The 17,197-nt window shown below is 42.9% G+C and overlaps 1 protein-coding gene across 4 annotated transcripts in view; it reads right to left on the bottom strand.

Annotated features, from left to right (window-relative positions):
* The window catches only part of FAM135A (family with sequence similarity 135 member A), a 93,706-nt gene extending 86,209 nt beyond the window's left edge, over positions 1–7,497 (bottom strand). For 2 of the 4 annotated variants that reach the window (XM_054819038.1, XM_054819039.1), the window contains exon 1: positions 6,852–6,905. The gene's annotated coding sequence lies outside the window, so the exon portion shown is untranslated. Of the gene's footprint in view, positions 1–6,851 lie in introns of all 4 variants that reach the window. The other 2 variants (XR_008576220.1, XM_054819037.1) reach the window with 2 other exon arrangements.
* Between the last annotated feature and the right edge of the window lie 9,700 nt (positions 7,498–17,197).

The following is a 17,197-nucleotide window of genomic DNA, read 5'->3' as shown; positions in this document are numbered from 1 at the left end:
TCAAAATCAAGTTTTGCTTTTGTTTATTTTGCTTGCAGGCTTTATGCCCCTTTTGCCTCCCCCTCCCCGTGTGGCATTTAACTGATAGAACAACACTGACGCATGAGAAGCCGCTAAAAAAACTGATGCAAACTTAAAATGGCATAGCTCTGTTTCCAAAATAACACCTTCAAAATAAAACAAGTCTAATGATCACCTTCAGTAGCTTCAACGGGTAGACTTGAAGGGTTACATCAAAACAAAGCAGTAAACTGATTTCTGAATTAGCTTGAACCATCACCAACGCTATTTAAACATTTTTTGACAATGTTTTATATGGAACAGGTTTTGTTCGCTCCTCTTCTCCTACAATTTACTTGTCATATTTAGTCAGAAGTTCATGTACTAACGTTTCGCAATCATTAAATCCTTTATATGCTGCTTTCAAATTTGCTACAACTAGAACAAGCAAAATCACCTATTAAATACAACGTAACACATCCAGGGGAAAAAGGCCTAACAACTAGGAACCACAGTCATCAGGGGCTTTCCCTACCCTGCTGATAGTGTAGCTGGTTTGTTTTCAAACAGGTCCTTGCTCCCTCCTGTCCTACCTGAGAAAGACAAACCAACCGATGACCATACTGACCAGCCATGAAAATGTCTAAACTCTGCCAGTTTTTACACCTTTCACAAGTCAAAAGGCAGGTACACATCTGTTAGAGCTTCTAGTCACCAACCCAAATTCAGACCAAACGTTTGTAGCATTAGCTGACATTCAAATTCATTTGAGAGCCATACTATGTACCTTGGCAGAAGAGGCTGCACCTTAAGAATACATAAAGTAAAATCAGCAGCAGGTAAAACCCGATGCCTCAGAGCTTCTGCCCCAGCAGCAAGGGCTTTCATTAGAAAAAGTAGTTCAGCCTGACAGAATGGCCACAAAGTGGGAGATCTAAGTCTTGACTTTCACCTTTAGGTCTAGTAGTATACCATTAAACCATTATAAGTCTTTTTCCTCAATGCCATTTTACATGTAAAGCATTAAAATGAATGTTTTCTACTACCTACACCTCATTGTTTTGGCACTTCAGATATCCTCAATGTCTTGCCGTGTTTTGATCTGAATTATTTCACTGATGTGAGGGGTTTAAGGTCAGAAGTGCATGAAACCAAAGGCCCCAGAATTATCTAATAGCTGGTATAATCTTAGAGTTTGCTTAGAAAATTCAGAAAATCTTTAAAATGTGTATATATGCATTTATAGAAAGCTAGATGGGCCACGTACAAATAAATAGGCAGGCAAGCAATATATACTGTAGTTTACAAGTACTAGATATGCAAATACCTCTACTACTAAAAGCAGCATTAGTAACACTATTTAGTTGTAATTTTTTTTTCATAGAAATACACAATCATTATGCAGAGAAATCAAGTGACAACTGAACTAACCGCCTGGGAGGGAAGTACAATTTCTATGAATAACACTTCTTAAAACTGCAGAAGAGCAAATACTATTACATTTCTCTTGTAAGTTTAAACAGAAAGATGATAAATGATATACTGCAAGCCATTCTGATACCAAAATTTCAAGGGAAACCTTGCTTGTTAACTTCAGAAAATAACTTAAAGCTTAAAGAGAATTCAGTTTATTTTATAGCTAGACAGCATGATAAGCTTATCTAGCTTGACAGCCTCTACATGACAGGTAATGAATGATCTATGTCATGATCACTAATAGGGACAGATACATGAGGTTACAACATGTGAACAAGGTTGTGATTATAGTAAGCAAAGTAATCTGAAAATCAAGCCAGTTTATTAAAATGTCAGAAGTCAAAGGTAAGGCTTCCTGCACAACTGATGAATGCTGTAGATTTTTTTCTTCTTAATTCTAAGAATTTGGGGATGTGGTGTGCACATGTTTGTGATTTATTTTATAAATGAGATTCAGCAAACTATATGCACCCATATATATATGTATGCATATATGTATAATTATCTAGCATTAGAGGTAACAAACTTGTAACTTTTCACTTGAAAATTAAAAACAGTGAAATGTATATGTTTTCAATTTTCCTGATACCAGTCACACAATTCAGAAATGAGGAAATTTTTAATTTATTTTTAGTAAGAAATATTGGTAAGGGAGACTTTGTATCTTGTTTCCAACAAAATTGCTTGTAAAATACAAAGTTCAAGATTCTTAGCACTGAAAATGTTCCCAATTCCAAAACCTCTAAAGAAAATCCATTAGAAAAAAAGAAACAGCACTGAAATCATCTAATGAAAAATAGAGCTAATGTCATTTCAATCTGCCTTAGCATTTTCAACTTTTGTTCTGCTTGTAAGTTGAACTCTGCGAGGTTTCATTCTGTTCCTTATTTCTCTGCCTGTTCTTTCCAAGAATAGAGCTTCCTGCTTGAAGTAAACACAATTTGCTCACCTGACTTTTCCCTGCACCCAAACTATGGCAAACTTATTTCCTCTCTTTCAGATTTTTTTTCTTGTATATTCTTTGTTGTATGCTATTGTTACCACAAATGTTCCATGTATTGTTCTTTGAGGAAAACTATTTGTACAACAGACTTCTACAAATATCAGCGACACCACATTACCAACATACCAAATGCTTTTGCTAGAAATGAATGCATAAATATTTAACTGCTATGCTCATACTTCTACAGTGACGTAGTTTTCTATACAAATACTTCATGAGATGTATCCCATGAATGAAAGTGATCAAAATGTGCTTAGTAAAATGCTAGAGTAGGCCAAAATCAGCAGATGCTTAACAAACGTAAAAGCACGTGTCTTGCCACACAGAAAACATATGGTGCATGAACGCCAACAGAATGTAAGAACATAATTTACTGTTGTGCCTAGCTGTGGCAGAAAAATACAGAAGTAGCATTTATTCAGAAACATAGTCTGATTGTAGAAAGCTTACAGGGACAAGTAAAAGTGGCTTTTGAGCGGACTTAACCAATCAAATCCAGTCCCTTGCTCCTGATTTACAACAGCAAGATTGTGCCTTGAAGGTTCCTATATAGGATCCTATATCCTACATATAAAGCATTTGAAGGTTGCCATATAAATAAACTTTTAATGAAAAAAAAAAATCACATTTCCCAAACTTTTTCACTAGGAGGGAAAATGAATGCAAGATTAAATAATTCATAATTCAAGAAACTCGAAGTTATGTTCATAGTTTAACCAAAAGAGAAATTGAATGTGCTGGCACTTCACACGAATACCTATTTTGGCTACAGGCTCTCTGAGCACACGGCCTGTCAGAGGTACCTGATACACAACAGCAGGCTGGGAAAACAAATACCCATCAGAAACAGTTGCTGGTTAATGCACAGATCCTACTTGTCCATCCTGCCAAGACAACAATTAAAGCACTAGTGAGACTGTATTTTTCCATACAACAGAAAAGGGGAGGGGAGAACCCCACACAACAAAAATACAACTCTTCCACCTTGGTTAACAAGAGGGTATAATCTGCCAAGCCTACCCTGTAGTCCGTAGGGACCGGAGGTCAAAAAAGAACAGAAGGATTTCAAGACAGAAGACAGAAAAGAGAAAATGAATCATTCAGCAAGCAAGGATGAGCAGCACTAGTCTATACCAATAACAACTTCAAATGCTGAAACAAGGTCAACAGTAACAAGAATTCACAACCATTTATGATAAGTCTCACACTGAGGTCCATCTTAGGTACCAGTTAACTTTTACATTTGTTCACGACAGCACCCAGGCCAAGAGAGACACACAGGCACCAGTACTCTCAGCACTACATTAATAAATGTTTAGGTACCTGTCTCCTAGATTGGTATAGACATCTACGTTCTCTTCAAAGAAATAAAGAGTAAAGGAGTCAGAGCTCAGACACGGTTCCCGTATCTTTACCTGCAGTAGTTCAAAACCTTGCCACTCACAGTAATCTGCTTTGCCCCTCTGCCAGAATTTGCTTTCCTATCCACCTCCACAGCCAGACAGATGGCTGCAGCACACGTATCCCATCCTAATCACTTCCAGCACCCTCAAAGAGAAGCTCACACCAGAACATCAGACCATAACCTGGTAAAAGCGATACTGATGGAAACATGCAGTCACAGGGTGTTCACGACGTCTTAAAACCACAATAATCAAGTCCACCAGAACTTGCCAGAGTCTTCCTCAGTGGAGAACTGACTAGCAAAGTCAACAGGAAACATTAGAAAGAGCTATGTATCTCAATTTTCACATCGCTCCCTGCTTGGGAACTGTACTTAATAATTCTTCTATGCAGGAGACAGTTCTAGAACCGAGCTTTGGAACCCACACACTTCCAAGGGAAACATTACAACCACAGAACTAGAGTGCCAGGTAACAGTCTCACAGCCATCACTGGGGCTTCAGTGGCTTCAGAAGTGACACCAGCGCTTATTTCCTCTGAAGCCTGAACAGAATCCAAGGTGTTATTTTTGAGGTTTCGCTGAACTCAAAACAAAACTATATTCTACAGTAATGGAATTAAACTGAATCAACAAAGGTATTGGGTTGTCAAGCATGTTTTGAAAATCACAGTTTTGAAGACAGATTGTGGTTGCTGTGTGCACTTTACTATTACTGATTACTATTTATGCCAAACCCTACCCAGGCCAGTCATACTGACTGTAATTTAAAGTGAAGATTACAAATCAATTTTATTAATAAAGCAGGTGTTAATTTAAGAACAAAACTAATATTTTCACTTATTGTATCAGCCAACTCTTACCAGTTTTAAAGGATTGTATTTCACATAAAGGAAATTTAAACCATTCCAAAGAATGAGCTCAAATTCATGTTCTGTAATTTTTTATTGATATTGAAGGAAAGCTTAAGAATTGACTTATGCTACTTACAGGGGAAAAAATGAGAGGCAGGAAAAGGAAAATAAGTTTGGCCATCCAAGGAAAGTGCAGACTAAGATTTATAGCTGTGCTCTGACATACCAAATGCAGGTACTCAGACTGCGACTACTGGCACAGTCATATGGAAGAAACACAGCAAGATAACAATTCTGTGTTTCATTCATTTAAAAGTATTTGCAAAGATAGAGCCCGAGCCTGTATTATTTTTCACTTCCTACAAAACAGTATTTTCAGTTCTAAGGAGAAAAGAATTGTTGAATGGAATAATAAAAACTATGTCGAAGTATTTAATTTGCTCCTCTACAAACCCAGAATTCTTTCATCCTGAAAAAGACATAACATTTCAGCAAAACACAGCTTTACTGAACCAGGTTTGGACTGTGGCAGTTATCCTTTGGCAAGGGTCAAGCAGTTTTTTCTTCACAATCAAAATGCTAAATAAGAGATATTTTATGGATGAAAATGTAATATATTCCCTTCCCAGGTAATAAGGATCACACCAGTAGCATTCCCTACTTCTTATCGGTCCAGCAAACTAAAAAACAGTGCATGTGCATTCTAGTTCAGGCTTTGCCCATGTATAAGACAACATTAAGCTAGCTGAGCTGACTTAATTCCTTAGAAAACAAAGCAAAACCCAGTAAAACAAAATAGACATTTATGTCGATTTACTTGATAAAATGTAAGACTTCAAACAGAAGTTTCTTTACCTTTCAATCAGAAAAATCTGCTGCAACCAGGAGAAAGGGGAAGTGGACTTAAACACTTCAGCACAAATACCTCTTTAGTTATAATATCAACATGACCATAAATCCCCCAACTAGAATTTTTTAAAATCCGTTATGCTATGAAATTTCTCTTCAAAGTGGTACATCTGCAACATATAATCATGAAATAAAGTTTGCAAATAAGTTCTATTGAAAATTTTGTTTAAAATAACACGACAGAAAGGAAAGATTATTTCCACAAGCCTGCTTACTGATCATGCAATTTCTGCCGTAAGCGTCCTAAGGTTAATTCACTCCTAAAGATATCCTACGGATGGTAACAGGAGTTACAACCATCTGCTGAAAACACGCACCGCGTAACTGCAATGCCCTGCCGGACACGCTGCAACGCACGGCCGGCGTTTTGGGGGTGAACAGGCTATTCCCTGCTCCGAGGGGGCGAGCAGAGCCCGGCCGGTCCCGCCGGGGCAGCAGCAGCCACCGGGCGGGCGGGGAGCCGCCAGTGCCGCCCTCGGCGCACCAGGAAATAGCTGGGAGCTATTCCTAACGCTCGGCCAGCAACTTTCCACACCGCACCAAGGAACGGTATTAAATAAATAAATAATTTTAAAAAGCCCAAACACAGTTTCGAACCCTGGGAGAACCCGATATTTCTCAGGAAGGCAAGGAGGGAGAAGGCAGCAACGCCTCCGATTGCCCCAGCACCGCGGCCGGTACTCGGGCACTTCACGGAGGGGACGAGGTGGACATTATTTCTGACCTATTTTCCATGTCGCCTTAGAGCGATAAACAATCAACATCAGCGGCAAAACGCTGCTCGAGCAGAAACTTCCCCGGCTACGAGCCGCTCTCGGCGGTCACAAGCCGCTCCCCGGCCGGGGGAAAGCGGCGGCAGGCGAGGGGCCGGGGCGGGTGGGGGAGGAGGAGCGGCGTCCTCTGCCCCGCGGTGGAGGCAACCGAGCACCCCGGCCCACCCCCCCAACCCAGGCCGGGTGCTGAGAGGTTCCCGGAGTTTTCCCGCCGGGGCTGTCGGGGTGCGGAGAAGGGGGGTCAGCCCAACACAAACAAGTCCCCCGCCCGCCATGCCCGCGGCAGCCACAGGCCAGGCACAGAGGGGCGCGTTTAGCGACCGTCGGCCCCAGCCCGGCGGGAGGGGCTGCGACACCCGGCGGGAGCGCGTCCCGGCCCGCCCCCCCGCTCTGCCCCACCGCCCCGCGCCCCCTCACCGCTCCCCCACACTGACCTGGGACACAAAGGAGCGGCCGCCGCTGCCCGCTAATCGCCCGCCGCCTTCTCGCCCGCGTTCCCCGCGGAGTCCAGGCCGCGGCAGCACCGGGATGGCGTAGCGCAGGCATCCGACGCCAGCGCCTGCTGCTCTCGCAGCGGCCTGTGCCGCCGGCGCCCGCTCTGCGCTGGGCGGGGAGGGCGTGGGGGGGCGCGCTGAGAGCCGGCCGAGCGCCGCTTCCTGCTCCCCGGCGCCGAGGGGCGGCGGGTGCCGGAGGCTGGCAGCTGCCGCAGCCTCGCAGCTGCCGCCGGGGGGGCTGCGCCCGCGGCTAGGCAGAGGCCGGCGGTGGCGGCGAAGCCCTCGGCCGCCGCATCCTCGGCTTCTGCGCTGGGCCTTTCGCGCCACCTCCGGCCCCGAGGAGTCGCCCGCGGGGCTCCTGCGGCGGCTGCTGGGAGCCGGAGCCCCGGCTGGCCCCGCTGCTGCGCCCGGCTCGGGCTCGTGCTCCCCCTGCTGCCCCGCCGGGCTGGGCGGGCGACGGCGGAGGGGAGAGGCCGGCAAGCCCCGGGGGCGGCGGCCAGGCCGGGCCGCGGGTGGCTGGGAGAGACGTGACCAACTCCGGGCTTGCCACTGGCCGTCTTCCACCCGCGGCCCCGTACCCCCCAGAGCCCCCTTCGTGTCGCACACTGGAAGGCGGAGGAGGCCTCGCTCCTGCCGGCGGCCTCGGGCGCCCCGCGGCAGCCAGCGCTGCGCTCCCGCCACCCTCCGCCCTGACCTAGGCACGGAGCCCCCGAGCAGCCGCCGGGGCTGGGGCTCTGCAAGCCGGTGCAGGGAGCAGCCCGCGGGGAACAGGCACCCCGGGGCTCGCCTGGGGGCAATGAGCGCAGCGGGGGCGAGCTGTGGGGCACCTGCCCGGTTGCAGGACTGGAGATAAAGAGCTTCTTTTAAGCCGTTTTGGGGAAAAAGTTTTCATTTCTGGAGTAAGATGTTCTAGCAATATGCAATAGCAAAATACAAGTAAATTGGCTGTAAGAGGTGATAATAAAACTGATTGTCTTAACGCAAAGGAGGAGAGATGCTAGGTACTACAGTGTCATTAACAAGTGCGATGCTTAGCTCTAAAGTTAGTTCGTTCAGAGAACCACTAACACCAAAATGATCAGCCGTCTGGAAAAAAAAGTCGTTTTCTTCTTCCCCTTCTCTCTGCTTGCCTTCACCTGAAAAATATTACCCTGGACATGAAGAAAACTTGCATAAAGATAGTTCTTTAGACTCCAATGTGAGCTTCTCATCTGAAAGTCAAACCTAAGCCTGTAGCTGCTTTGCAGAAAGAGAAGTTACAAAGCAGTACATTTGCTTTCAGTTTAGGGAGTCTTTCAGGCCAGTCAGGTGGCCAGCAATGTTAAATTTGATCTGTAGTCTTTGGATAGGATTCTTTCAGTAATTTTGTCACTGATTTAGCATCCAAAAATGCAGACAGAAAATGAGTGTGAAAGCAAGAAGCCTGAGTGATACTGGGTTTGGATGAATGACAGAGGGATGAGAAGCTGATCGCCACGGACTACCAAGACCAGCTTTGTGAGACATCCTTGCGAGTTCCCAGCACCTGTTTGCTTCTGTGAAATCTGATAGAGATTGTACTGATCACTGCTGGCAGAATCTTACTGCAGGCTGAACTAATGGCTATCTGGGAATTTACTTTTCGTAAAAGAAATCTCAGTTCATGGGAGATTAATGATTTAAATGAAACTTGCATCTGATTTATCAGGACCATGCCAGTGTCTCAAGGCTTTTTAAAAAGGCTCTTTCAAGAGCATCACTATTGATCTTTGAACCCGAAAACACATGGCTGCCGTTTCACTTATTTACCCTTGGTTATTTCAGGATAGGCTTGAGTAACTGCTTCATGGTCAGGCAGAGTCAGTTCTGAAATACAGAACAATACTAAAACAGTTTATGCATGTCTGACAAAAGGACCCACCAGGCCTAAATACAACACACACCTCAAACTTACTTGGCTCAGAAATACAGCATTTTTGTACTTAAAAAAGCTTAGCACCAGATAGTTCGTGTGGCTCTCAAGAGCTAGAATTTGTGGAAGATGTTCTGGTTTCTGAATAGTCCAAGGCCAGGCTGACAGTTTGGATGGGCTTTATATATTTGCACAGATACATACTTGTCTGGCTCATTATTTTTGTTATTTTATCTCTCCCGAACCTTGCCTGGACTTTTGCTATTAGGAAAATGTATCTCACAGGCTTCTTTCCCATTAAATGGAGGAAGCACTTCTTGGCAACTGTCTTTTCTCCTGATACGAGCAGAAAACTGGCAGCTTGTTCCCATAAATGGCATAGCTCCCATTAGAGAAATTTGATTTTCTCCCTCACCAAAATCCACTTGTGAAGATCTATCGTCAATCAGCCCAACTGCCGACCGTGCTCTTCTTTTGCGTGTGGCAGTGAGTACTGTCTTACGGGATGGGGTCTGCTGACCACCTTGCATGTTTTTCTGTTGCCTCCCTGCTTGTTCGTGTATAAAGAAGGATGATCTGATGGCTTTTCTGAATTAAGACAACCTTCTGGAATAGCAGTTCTCTCAGTCTCTGTGCAAAGCTGCCCTCGTTTCCAGGAGATTTTTAAAGTTTGGGTGCTATACATAAAAACTGCCACAAAATGGGTACCCCATTCAAGGCTAGCTGCACTGGTAAGCATTAGTTTAGAGATGCCTATTGGGAAGTTATTGATTATCCTCACTAATAACTAGTGTAGAAAGGCCTAGAAGTAATTCATCGCTTAGGTATGATGCAGGAGGCCCTAGAAGCCCACTTCTGCAATTTGAGTTCTGCCAAAGCTGTCTTTCCCATGGGAAATTGAATTAAATCCTAAGCTCATATTGCTGAGCATTTTTACCAGTCCGGGATTTTGTTAAAAGAATAATTCACTGATTTATGGGTATTCTTCATGGCTCAATAAAGCACTAATTGGTCTGTATCTTCCAGCTAGCACCAAACTCATGCAGATTGGGAAACAAAAGCCATGTAGCCACCAGCAGCTGAAGAAGCAGGACTGGGAACCCAGACGTGATACCACACGAAAACAACTGCGCTGTTTCCAGTTTCAGAGCAGCTCTGATATGCTCTCGCCACACTGCTCCCATGTGTAGTATAGCAAGCACACTGTGGGAGAAGAACAACATGGTAAAGGGCCAGTGAGGCAGAGTGGAGCTGCAGAAGTCTTGGAAAATTGGATGAAGCTTAATCTTGATTCTTGGGAGAAGAAAACACAATGGGTATTCTGGCAAGGAAGCTTGGTAACAGTGTGCGCAAGCAGTTTCTGTATCAGGAGGCCATTCAAGAAGAGTCTGGAGTAAATAAACCGAGAGAAAACATTTTTTTTCTGAGAAATCTATATAGGTGGACAAAAAGAAAGGTTGAATCTCAGAAAAATTACCAAAGAAGAAAAGATTGGACATAGGATTGCCAGATTTTGAGTCAACATTATATTGCCAGGATGGTTCATGTACTACTGTGTCTAGGATTGAGTAAGTATGAGTGGAGGAATGATTTCTGTCAGAGAAGCAGCTGTTGATTGTGCTTCTTTGCTGTCAAAATATGGAAAAATGCTGAATAAATGTTCAGCTGATTGCTCAATGAAAATAAAATTCTAGACAACTGCCAGATTTGGCTGTGTGCCCCAAATGAATATCCAGATACAGGATACACAGCACTAAGCATGTTCATTTTCGTGTAACAGATTTGTGTGAAACATCCTCTGCAATGGCTTTAATCGTAAGAAAACATAGAAACTAATTACATCTTGAGAACATTTTGATAACTGTGTGTTGAAAACAGTGAATGAAAAGATACTTTTGTGTACTGCAAGGGATTGCAAAGTTCTCATTAGAATATATAATTACAAAATCATAATTAAACTAGTATGCTGCTAAAATAGAAAGCATTACAATTGCAATGTTATTTTTTACTTGAAAGAATTTGATCAGTACAGTCTAAAATTAGCTTGTAAACTATTATATTATAAATGGATGCAATATATATTTATAAGATTCACAGAAGATAGGTTAAAAGTTACTTTTTAACAATTGTGATTGTTTCCTCATATAACAAATAATGGGAGGGGTTTTGTCATTTGGGGATTGCAAAGCAAAAGGGCTGAAGAATCACAAATTGCATATAGAGGACAAACTGGTGATATAAAAATATAGCTACAGAATTTAAAGGGTCAGCCCTCGCTTGTCAGCAGTGGCTCTCTAAAGGCAGCTCAAAATGGGGAACTCAGTGCTGTAACTACCTTCAGCTTGCACGCTGTTAGGTTGATGCAAAAATCAGGAACTCGCTTTTTTAGCACACAGCGTACATAGAGTGTTATGGGGAACTCCTCAGACCACTGCTGTAGTCAGTGGTTTCAGAGGAGGCAACAGGAATTTAGGTTTAGGTACACTGACTTTAAATAAGGGACCTTCAGGAGGTGTCAAAGTGGCGGGATACAGGATTAAATGAATGGACACAGGTTAGATGCTGGAAACGTGCAAGTAAGGATGGGAACAGAATGAATGCAAGGAGGTCAATTAATAAGTTGAAGTTGGAGAGGGAGAGGAAATGATCCAAAGGTGGAAATACATTCGAAAAGGAAAAAGGAAGTAGAGAAACCACTAGAAGACAGCAATGTGAGGCTTGCAGAAAAATAAGATTTTAAATATAGCATGTTAATTATCCTTCAAAAACAGGAGAAACAAGGATATGGAAGAAATATAATCCATAGGATGTTGGAACACAGTACTTATAGTCAGTTAGACATGCTGGGGAAGACAGATTCTACAGAGAAAACGTTTGGTTTTGCTTTTCTTTACAAGTATAACAAGAAAAAACTGCAAGAGTCAAGGGCACAGCATATGTTATATTAGTGTTCATCAAATGAAAGCAAACGAGGGAAGGAGATGTAAAATAACAATTCTGAGTCTCTTAGCTAGGACTTACGAAAGTAATCTACTTGAAGATTTGGTTTAAAAAGTCCAGTGCCAAGAGAGGCTACAGAAAGTATATTTGCATTAACTGTCATTGCTGTTTAGCAAGTTATGATGCATCAAACCTAAATATCTCAATGCAGTAATACTTAAAAATCCTATCAACATCTAACAATTTCCATTCTCATCTTTTTGAGAAAGCAGCAATAGGAACTATTTACACCTCCAGAGTGCAAGAGCAGTACTTTCAGAGCAAGTTCTCTGAGGCAGTGATGAGACTGTAAGTGCCCTGTTTGCAGGGTATGGGTACGCTCTTCCGCAGAGTCTCTGAAAACAGTTTTCTCCAGGTCGTTCCCTGGCCTTGGAACCTACTGACCTGACTGTTGGAAGGATATTCCACAGCCTAGCGGGTCCCACCTTAATGCTAAGTATTTCTTCATATTCAAATCACATTTTGCTTTGTCTTAGGTTGCACTTAGCATTAACAGTTCTCTTCTTATAGTCTGCGGTGAGTACTACACACTGACGTTCCCGCCAGAAATCGCTGTTCATCATGTTGAGCTGCCCAAGTTTAGGACCACCAGCTCTTCCCGTAAGATAACTTCACTCAGTAACTGATGGTCTCTGAATTCTTTCCAATTTTCTGTAGTATTCGTATGGAGGAAAATGCACTATTTGGGGCATAATGCCACTGGTGCCAGACAGAGGGAGACCACTATACGTGCTGATGTGTCAGTCTGTGCATACAAGTCAAATATCCCACAACTTTTTAATTTGCATTTCGGCAATATCAAATGAGATCTTCAAAAACAATTTTCTATCCATTTCCAAGTCCATGATATTTTTGAGGATTTTCTCTCTTGTTGTATTTGCTTGCATTTTTCTGAGCTCAGTGTTAGTTTCTTTTTGCCAGCCATATACCTAGTTTCTCTGGAGCTATTCTTTCTTTGTGCTGATTTTTTTTTCTTGATTTGGCTATCATTCCTAAGATTAATTAATGTATTGTTTGATTTTGCTTTTGAAATACAAATGAAAATTGTTAATTAAAACCAAACCTAAAAACAATGGTTAAAATATTCATCTAGATGCTTTTCCCCAACTTTCTATGTTGCTATTTATCATTGTCTTTTGTGTACAGTATCTTTCCCAAACTTCTGGCTGATTATGTAGCATAAGATTTACTGTTATTCTTTTTTAAATGAGAGTATATACTTCTGAGAGCTGGGGAGCCCAGCAATACAATAAATCCATGTGGATTTATTCTACAGCACATGATGGATGAGCTCTCAGCTCTCATAATAAGCTTGAAAAGAAGAGAGAGAGGTATGGTATAACAAGCATGAAGAAAAACCTTTCGGGACTCAACTATGTTTTGCTCAGCCCTTTGCTCTGCGTTTGTCAAGGAAACAGACATGCATGCCCTAAGGCCAGGGCTTGAAGAACGTGAGTCCCATACTGGTTTGTTACAGGACTCGTACAAGAGATCCCCACCGTTGTAATTACAATCACAAAAATCCCCCCAAAACCCCCACAACTTTATTGAGATTTAAAGGGGAAGTAAAGGCCTTAGCTAATGACTTGATTTCCTGAAAATGCAGCTCTCTTAGTGGACGTGCGTTAAGAGCTTTGTGTACCTTTTTGGTGTCGAACTCCTTGCAGTCAACAATGGAGTTTCTAAAGCATGGGAGCAGAAAAATAGTTTGCAGATAATCTCAAATCTATGATATTGTTAATTTTAAAATTTGTTAATATGAGGTTTTATACACAAAGATCTGTGGATTATTTTCTATTTAAATTGTCATATTCTATATTTAGTTAGAATATGAAATTCATTAAGACATCCTGATGGTCTTTCATTGATTTTTGCAAAGCTGCTGTCAAGTTTACAACCTCAACTGTTAAAAAAATGCATCCTTGCAGAATTTAAATCATGTAGCACAATTTCAGGACTGTCAAGTCATTTATTTAAAGCCACCACGGCTCTACCTATATTTTGGATTAAAAAATAATGTCTTGAAAGAGAAAGAATTGCTTAAATAGGAACTTCTGAAATTATGAGTGTTTAAGATCTTAATGATCACAGCAATTTGAAAAGTATGAAAATGGGAATTCACAGGTGAAATGCCATCCTGAAACAAGTAAGTCAAAAGAGACACATTTTTTTTCTAATATCAGACAAGCATTTCAACAGACTCGGTGGAAATAAAGAACTTTTGTAATAAAATACTGTCTTTTTCAGGGTTACTATATGAGAGAAAATATTCTGAAGGTCTCTGGCCTTTGCATAGCATTAAATGTCAATACAAGATGAAAGGGAAGTTACATCTGAGGGCAAATACTTTCATTATTATTACAGATAGTCTACTTCCAAATTTCTCTAACTGTTGAAGACTTCTCATCTCCACTGTGTCTCTGAAAGTGGTTTAGGTTGCAATTGCCCTGCCGAAAAGTGAGTGTAAGGTTTGGGAAAAAAGATGATGCTGTGTCAGAGTGGGGGACCTTGTGTCTCCAACAGAAGAACATTTATTCATTTTTCTCTTCAGCTTCTTCACATATGAGCTGGTTCAGGTATCTGCTGAAGTGGAAAGCTGTAAGACTCGTTTTGTAAAGAAGGATGAGCAAGAACATCACAAATTCTACTCATGACCAAAAGTCATACAAATGCTGCTGCTTACAAACACAGAAGAAAGAGTGTTTTGCAGGTTATCGTTCAAATTTGCGCTACTGTATTGCTTCAGACAGTTCTGACACAAAATTAATTTTGCAACTAACTAATAAAATGGAGGAAAGGTCCTTGCCCTTTACCATGTCTGCTACAAAATATTACTTTTTTTCTCATTATTTTATTATAAGTCTCACATCATCTGGGATTTTAAATGCCACATTTCCCAGATATATGAATATAAACACATATTCTTAGATGGTATCAATTCTTACTAAACCAAATGTCTCTGCTCTTAGACTTACAAAAACAGGCTGAAAAACATGAGCCCCAAAAGCTGAGAAAGCTGCAAAGTGAATGAAACTCATCCATGAATTCAGTTTTTTAAATTGCTAGATGATGACTGAAGTGGTACTATGGAAAAATAATATCTTTTTGCAGGTAAGCACTATTGTCTAGACAAGACAGTAAGAGCAATTGGTTTTCTGCCTGTTTGTGGTTGCCCAAACATTGGAACTAAGCATCTCTGGAGCTGAAATAGGCAGTACCTTGGCTCTCCCCATCCTACTCCCCATCCAGAACAACAGAGCCAGCAGCAGGTGTCTGTCTTGTCTGCTAGTACAGATCCAAGCAGGCTGCCATTAACCTCTCAGAGAATATGTAGAAGGAGATAAATGAATCAGAAGGGTTTCTGCAAATTACAATACCTCAAGGTAAGATGCAAATTACACATACAGCCCATCACATCCAGGTGTTTCTAGATGTGTTCATTTCTTTGCAGACATCATGCAGTTACTCTTCTGCATAGTATAGTCTCCATTAACAAATCTTTTTCTGAATGCTTGCAAAGCTACCCTACCATTGTATACACAAGCCAGACAACCAAAAATCTTATCCTGCCACTGCCAAATCAAATTAACTGTTGCTAAAATCAGATCAAAATGGTGTTTTTTCACAAGTTGTTGTACACCCATCCTGTGCACTGGTATAGGGACCCAGGAATATACCGTGCAACTACTTAGCTGGAAAATGACCCCAAGATACAACTTTGAATCAAAGGCAGAAAGAAAACAACACAACATTGAATTGTTCAGTATTAAGTCTACACGCTTAGGGGCTTATAATGGTGTCAAGGCAACTAGACATGAGTGCAAGAATTAGGTAAAGAGGATGCAAAGTACTAGAAGATGAATAATTATTCACATATAGCTATACTACTGTCGTGGTTTAGGCCCAGCCGGTAGCTGGGTGCCACGCGGCCGCTCACTCACCCCTCCCCCAGCGGGACGGGGAGGAGAAGTATAACAAAAGGCTTGGGGCAAGATAAGGACAGGGAGAGATCACTCACTAATTACCGTCACGAGCAAAACAGACTGAACGTAGAGAGGAGATTAATCTAATTTATTACCAAGCAAAACAGAATAGAGGAATGAGAAATAAAATCAAATCTTAAAACACCTCCCCCCACCCCTCCCATCTTCCCGGGCCCAACTTCACTCCCGGCTTCAACCTCCTCCCCCGTCAGCAGCACAGGGGGACGGGGAGTGGGGGTTACAGTCAGTTCATCTCACGGTGTTTCTGCCGCTTCTTCATCCTCAGGGGGAGGACTCCTCTCATCGTTCCCCTGCTCCAACATGGAGTCTCTCCCACGGGCTACAGTCCTTCACGAACTGCTCCAGCATGGAGTCCCTCTCATGGGGTGCAGACCTTCAGGAGCAGACTGCTCCAGTGTGGGGTCCCCCACGAGGTCACAAGTCCTGCCAGCAAACCTGCCCTGGCGTGGGCTCCTCTCTTCACGGGTCTACCGGTCCGGCCAGGAACTTGCTCCAGCGTGGGCTTCCCACGGGCCACAGCCTCCTTCAGGTGCCTCCACCTGCTCCGGCGTGGGGTCCTCCACGGGCTGCAGGTGGAATCTCTACACCCCCTCATCCTTCCTCCATGGGCTGCAGGGGGACAGCCTGCTTCACCATGGCCTTCACCACGGGCTGTAGGGGGATCTCTGCTCCGGCGCCTGGAGCACCTCCTCCCCCTCCTTCTGCACTGAGACCTTGGTGTCTGCAGAGTTCCTTACATTTTCTCACTCCTCTCTCCCGTTGCAAAAGCTTTTTTTAGCTGTTTTGTTTTCCTTCTTAAATATGTTATCACAGAGGCGCTGATTGGCTTGGCCTTGTCCAGCGGCGGGTCCGTCTTAGAGCCGGCTGGCATTGGCTCTATCAGACACAGGGGAAGCTTCTAGCAGCTTCTCACAGAAGCCACCGCTGTAGCCCCTCCCGCTACCAAAACCTTGCCACACAAAACCCAACACAACTACTTACTGATGTCTGGTGCAGAGATCTGCAAGCTAGCACTGATGGGGCTAATTCACTGGGGTGTGCACTGAGTTAACATGAACATGTCACCCTCAGGACTGCAGGTAGATACACCTTCAGAAACCCAACACAACTTCAGCAACTTGAACCAGGCCACAGGCTCTACAGTGCTGTGAGCAATGAGCCTCATTTAATGAAGGGTACAGGGTCAAAACTGGGATGTCTGCAAAGATAGGTCCCAACCTCTTCTTACGTGCAGCCCCCCGTAAAGGAGGATCAGATCGCTCTCAGTTCAAATGATCCCTTCCTCAATTTGGACAAGGAAGAATGAAAGTGAGCTTGAGGGAGAAGAGAAGGGGAAAATGATCATCACCATGGGGTATGATAGGCTCATCTGTGTTTGTTTTCTACGAAGA

The sequence above is a fragment of the Grus americana genome, chromosome 3 (assembly GCF_028858705.1).
Source record: "Grus americana isolate bGruAme1 chromosome 3, bGruAme1.mat, whole genome shotgun sequence".
NCBI lineage: Eukaryota > Metazoa > Chordata > Aves > Gruiformes > Gruidae > Grus > Grus americana.
Note: the sequence above shows the minus strand (reverse complement) of the source record. Positions and strands in the feature narration are given on the sequence as shown.